This window comes from Hemicordylus capensis, chromosome 2 (assembly GCF_027244095.1).
Source record: "Hemicordylus capensis ecotype Gifberg chromosome 2, rHemCap1.1.pri, whole genome shotgun sequence".
Lineage (NCBI taxonomy): Eukaryota > Metazoa > Chordata > Lepidosauria > Squamata > Cordylidae > Hemicordylus > Hemicordylus capensis.
In genome coordinates this window covers 251,960,718-251,966,719 of record NC_069658.1, presented here as the reverse complement: position 1 = coordinate 251,966,719, position 6,002 = coordinate 251,960,718, and positions in this window count along the sequence as shown.

The following is a 6,002-nucleotide window of genomic DNA, read 5'->3' as shown; positions in this document are numbered from 1 at the left end:
CCCCTAAGAGTGAGGGAGATAATGAAGAAAATAAGGAGGGGTGGAGCTGAGGGGCCCTCAGGAGCTGGGGATCCTTTGAACCCATCCGCTATACCCCTGGTCAGACACCCTTAACATAGGGCTATTCTCGAGACCCTAAAATGCAATATTATAAAAGTTAATCCATTTCCAGCTCTTTAAATAATGAGTTGAGGAAGAATGTTTGTGGGCTGGTTTGGATGATGCTGTAACTGGCCCTTTTAAATGTATGGGGCAGGACCCTATGTGTGCTGAATATGTCTGCCCCTACACCAGGCATGCTATTGTATAATCACAGCTGGTGTAATATTGCTTTGCTTCAGAGAGTGCCCCTAAACACTTGGTTCCAACACTGCTTGAAGGGAGTATTTAAAACCACATGTTCATCCAAACTGCCCCCCCCCCCGTGGGATTAGATCAGGGCTGCACAACTTTGGCCCTCCGGCTGTTGTTGGACAGGACTACAACTGACTATTGGGCACTATGTCTGGAGATGATGGGAGTTGTAGGTCAACAACAGCTGGAGGGCCAAAGTTGTGCAGTCCTGGATTAGATGGTAGTGGATTAGATGGCATGCTGGGCAGTTGGTGGAGAGATGTATGCACCTGTAGCCCTCCCTCACATATTTAATAAGTTGTTCTAGTAAGAACTAATCAGCCTGCTTTCCTTTCACTGTCTCTACAATTGGACTAAATTTGTTTCAAATTGAGGTCCACAAGTTAGATCTCTTGCACCTCAAATGTTCATGCGTCCGCCATCTTGGATCGGGGTGGATGACATTATTACAAACTACACCATTGTGGTGTCCCTGTGTGTCACTCACTACAAATGTACCAAATTTGGTAAAAAATGGTTAGACAGTCCTCAAGTTAGTGCACTTGCGCCTCAAAGGTTTACGTGTCCACCATCTTGAATTGGGGTAGATGACATCATCACAATCTATGCCATTGAGGTGTCCTTATGTGTCCCTAGCGTTTAGTAGTCACTACAAAGTTGTAAAAGACATGATTGACAAATAACCATTTATTTATTTATTAAATTTATATACTGCCTAATATCAAAATCTCTAGGCGGTGTGCAGAATTAAAACATAGTATCTATATAACAAAACAAAGTATCTATATAATTAATTCTCTTAGACGATGCGTGTCCAAAGAATGCATCATGTAAAACAAGAAGAGAAAAGAAATGAGATAAGATAAGAAGCGGAGGAAGGAACCAGAACAACTGGCAGACATTTTGAGCTGGTATTTCTCTCCAACTGCACAGCGTGGGAGGGAAGAAGTGCAGGCTGAACAGTTTCAAGCCCTCTTTGGGGAGGGAGAAGAAACGTCTAGTGAAGAGGAGGGGAGAGAAGAGGGATTATTAGTACCTGTGTGCAATGTGCCCAAACCAAGAGCAGATGGTACTATGGTAATCCACGCGCCTTGATCGCCTATGGATCTTAAGAATCTGGTCAGAGAGTTCCCCACCTATAAAAACAGATCCCCAAGAATGGAGGGAACAATTACATCTCATCATGGCTTGTTACAGACCAAATTGGACAGGCATGAACCAACTTTTAAAATTGATTATCCTTTCAAAGAAACAAGTTGCTTACAGAGGCAAGATGACCGGCTGATGCCCCAGCAGAGACCCACTTGGGCCTTTGGACACAGAAAAACAGAGACTATTAGATGCTGTTCTTGTTGCTTTTCCCAAGAGAACAGACTGAGGTAAAACAACAGAGTGCAGGCAGAAAGAAGAGAAGAGTTGAAGTTACTTTTATGGAAAGATTTATTAAACTTGTCAGACACCATTCAGACATTGCTGAGCCAGAAACGGAGGCATGTAGGGTGATTGCCTCTGTTTTTATTAATGGCTTGTGGACAGAGATAAGCCCAGCTGCTAAACAGCTATGTATTGGATGGTCTAGAAAGCCCCCTGGGGACTTAGTGGAAGTGGCAGAACACTGTGCAGAGAATATTAAAAAGAAAAAACAAAGCTCTTCAAGGCCGTCTAATGAGGGCACAAATCCAACAGGCAGAGAGAGGGGCGTGGAGTAGAGGAAGAGGGCAGCCCAGGGGGAAGCAGAGGCAGCTACACCAGAGGCCCAGAGAACCCTAGTGGCCCTACCCAATGAGATGTGGGGTTTTTTACTGCAGGCAAGTAGGACATTGAAAGAGACAATGGTCTAACCGACCTGGTCCAATCTAGAGACTAACTCCAGCACCCATCCCTGCACCCCAAAGACCTGTCAGTGTCACCCCACTTTTTAATGAAGAAAGCTGTGATTATTATGACATGAGGAAGCAGCCTTCCAGGCCCTGCTTGTTACCTTAGCATAGCAAGGACCATAGGTGCATGGCAGAGAGACTAAAATGAGAAAGTGCATTTCCAAATATACAGCAAAATGGACAACATGCTAAAACAATTGGAGTTTCCCACACTTTCATGAATGCCTAACTAGATACGAGGCTGGTTCGTTATCTTCACCCCAAGTTCTCATTCAGTGAAGTAATCTTCTTTATCCAGCTACTTTGCCACCTATCCCTGAAGATGGCAAACCCCAGTATTGCCCTGGACTGGTTGCAGCCTTTGCACATCCCCGTGCAGATGTACAGGAGGTTGTGTGTTAGAAAACCCAGATGTGGAACTATATACAGATGGCTCTTGCCTCAGAGACTTATTGGGCCACCTGCAGGCCAGATATGCTATTTGTAATACTTTTGGAATATTAGAGCAGGGAAAGGTGGTAGGAGATAAATCGTCTCAAGTAACAGAGCTAAAGGCAGTTGAAAAAGCCTGTAAATTGGTAAAGGGGAAAAATATATACCAATTTTAGGTATGCTCTTGTACATGATTTTGGACAAAAATGGAAAGAAAGGAGGATTTCTGACTTCTGCAGGGAAAATTTTAAAAATGGAAAAGCTATTAGGAGACTCTTAGAGGCTATACAATTGCCAGCAGAACTGGCAGTTATAAAATGTGCAGCACACACCCAAAGAGACGATGAGATAAGTAAAGGTAATGCTTTAGCTGATACAGCAGCAGCAGCAAAAAATAAAAATAAAAATAAAGCTGCCTTGTTAAAAGGAGCAGACATGGTAATGGTATGCACTAAACAAGAGGTGCCCACTGCTCCTGAACTGCGACTTGCAGATTTAGGTATTATACAAGATTAGGCCCCAGAAGACGAGAAGCAGTTATGGAGTGAGGCAGGGTGCTGGTTGCACCAAGTTTCAGTCTGGAGGGACAGGAATGGCCACCCTGTACTTCCAACTAGCCTCCTTCCTAGCATGCTACACACCTATCATGGATGGGGACATGTGGGAAGAGATGCTATGCACACATTGCTTTCTAAAGATTGGTTTCATCCCAAAGTATACCACCATGTCTCTTCTTACTGCAGCCAAATGTGTAACTCATACAATGTATCCAAACATGTAAAAACACAACCAGCGGCTTTGAAACCTACATGGGGATCTTTTGTCAGCCTCCAGATGGACTTTATCCAGTTGCCACCGTGTCAAGGTTATAAATTTAGTTATAGTCTGTAATTTTTCAGGGTGGATTGAGGCCTACCCCTGTAGGAAAGCATATGTGGCTACAGTCTTAAAGAAATTGGTCAATGAACTGGTGCCCAGATATGGGGTGCTGTAGAACAGATTGGCAAAAGCATGTGCTACCACTGGACTTACATGGATGTATGTTCTTCCAGCAATTTTAATGATTATGAGAGCCACACGCAATCAGCGGACTGGACTTTCCCCACACTAAGTCTTAATGGGTTGACCTCTGAGACTCCCCTTCACACACTGCTGGTCTGCCAAAGTCTTTATTGTTCACAGAAGTTATAAAATATTTCCTTGCTCTAACCAAATTTTTCAGATCTTATCTACAGGTTAAAGAAGACTTATCCACACCTCCACAGAAGCAGTGGCAGCTGCGGGGAGGGGCGGGGTGGAGGGAAATCTCCACTGGAAATTCCCACTTTCCCCTCTAAATATCGCAGCTGCCGCAGCGGGATAACTTGCTTCAAATAAACCCAAACCAGTCGGGTTTGGCATCATGACCAATCCTTGTTTCTTTCTAACCTAAATCAGAGATGCCTGGAGAAGAGACCATATGAAGGGAGATACGACGGCCACCTTCAGATATCTAGGGCAGACCCAAGAAGGAGCAGACTTCTCCATTGCTCCTGTGGGTGGGGATAGAAGCAATGATCTGAAGTTAGAAGGAAGCAGATTTAGGCTAGACATTAGGAAGAATCTCCTAATGTTAAGAGCTGTTCTGCACCGTAACACTCTGCCTTGTATAATGGTTGGGCTCTCATTGGCTGGAGGTTTTCAAACAAGAGGTTGGACAGCCACCTTTCAGGGATACAGTAAGAGTTTCCTGCCCTGAGCAGGTGTCTGGATTAGAAGCTCATCAAGTTTCCTTTGAACTCTTACGTTTTATGATGCTAGAATTCTGGGGAGTCTCATACACTCCTGAGGCTCAGGGACATTGTGCAGAATCAGGTTAATCATGGTTGTGTGGCACCTGAATTGCTGATGGACTTTTCAGGGAATAAACAAAGCTGCTTTTATGAATAGACTAGTATTTTTAAGCCCGTTAAAATAACGGGCGCTAGTACCTTTTGTTTGTTTGTTTCCTTTCTTCCTTCTCCCTCTCTCTCGCCCTCCTTTCCTTCCTTTTTTTCTTTTTCTCTCTTTCATTCCTTCCTTTTCTCTCCCTCTCCCTCTCTTTCCTTCCTTTCTTCTCTCTCCTTTCCTTCCTTTCTTACACCTCTTTTTTCTCCCTTCTATTTTCTTTCTTTTTTCCTCTTTTCTTCCTTAAACGGGCTCGCTCTTTGGGGCTGGCTGCTCCTCCCTCCCTTCTTTCTTTTGTCCTTCTCCCTCACTCCTTTTTCTTTCTTCTTCCTTCCTTTCTTCCTTACCTATCTCTTTCCTTCTTTCCCTCCCTCCCTCCTTCTTTCTTTTGTCCTTTTCCCTCCCTTCTCTTTCTTTTCTCTCCTTCCTTCTTTCCATCTTTCTTTTGTCCTCTCTCTTTCTTTGCCTTCCTCCCTCAGTCCCTGGCCCATGGTAGCTAGTAGTCCTTTGGTGCCGCCTATTTCCTCCGCCTCTGCCCTCCCCGGTCCCCCTGGGCGGAGAGTTCCGCCATAAAGAGTGCTGCCGCCGCGGGCGGCCAGGCCCGAGAGTGCCGCTGGTGCCACGGGCAGCTGGGTGGCTGGGCGGAGAGTGCCGCCGTCGCTGTGGGCGGAGAGTTCCGCCACAAAGAGTGCCGCCGCGGGTGGTCGGCCGGGCTGGAGAGTGCCGCCGTCGCTGTGGGCGGCCGGGCGGAGAGTTCTGCCGCCACCACCAAGAGTTCTCCCCAGTTCCCGCTTGTTCTCCCTCTCCACTGCCGCCTCTGCCCTCCCCAGTTCCCGCTTGTTCTCCGTTATCCCGGTTCCCGCTTGCTCTCCCTCGCCGCTGCCGCCTCTGCCCACCCCGTTTCCCACTTGTTCTCCTTCCCCGCTTCTTCTTCTTTTGACCTGGGGGACAACATGGCCGCCGTGTCTCTGCGGCCGTATCTTTCTCAGGCGCTCTGAGCATGCGCTCCGCGCATGCCCAAAACACCCGAGAAAGACACAGGCGCAGAGACACGGGCACACACATTAGCTTTTTATTATAGAGGATAGATGTAGAATGTCATACCAGGTTCCCAGAGTAGCAAGACTGGATTTTCTCCACAGCTGGTGGAGGTCTTGCACTAAAAGACAAAAGGTGCCGATACAGTTGACGTTATGGACAGGATTAAGAGACAATGCCATTCTGGTGGGAAAGAGCTACCGAGGAGAGGGTTCAGAATGCCAGCCCGAACCACATCCCTGGTTGGCTACAGCCCAAGCGCCTGGGCGCCAGTGGCTCCACTATTGAACCGGGTGACTGTATTGGCACCGGTGGCCAGCCAAAGTCCAACAGGTTTTTTGGGGATTCGGAGGCAATAAGCTCAAACCAATG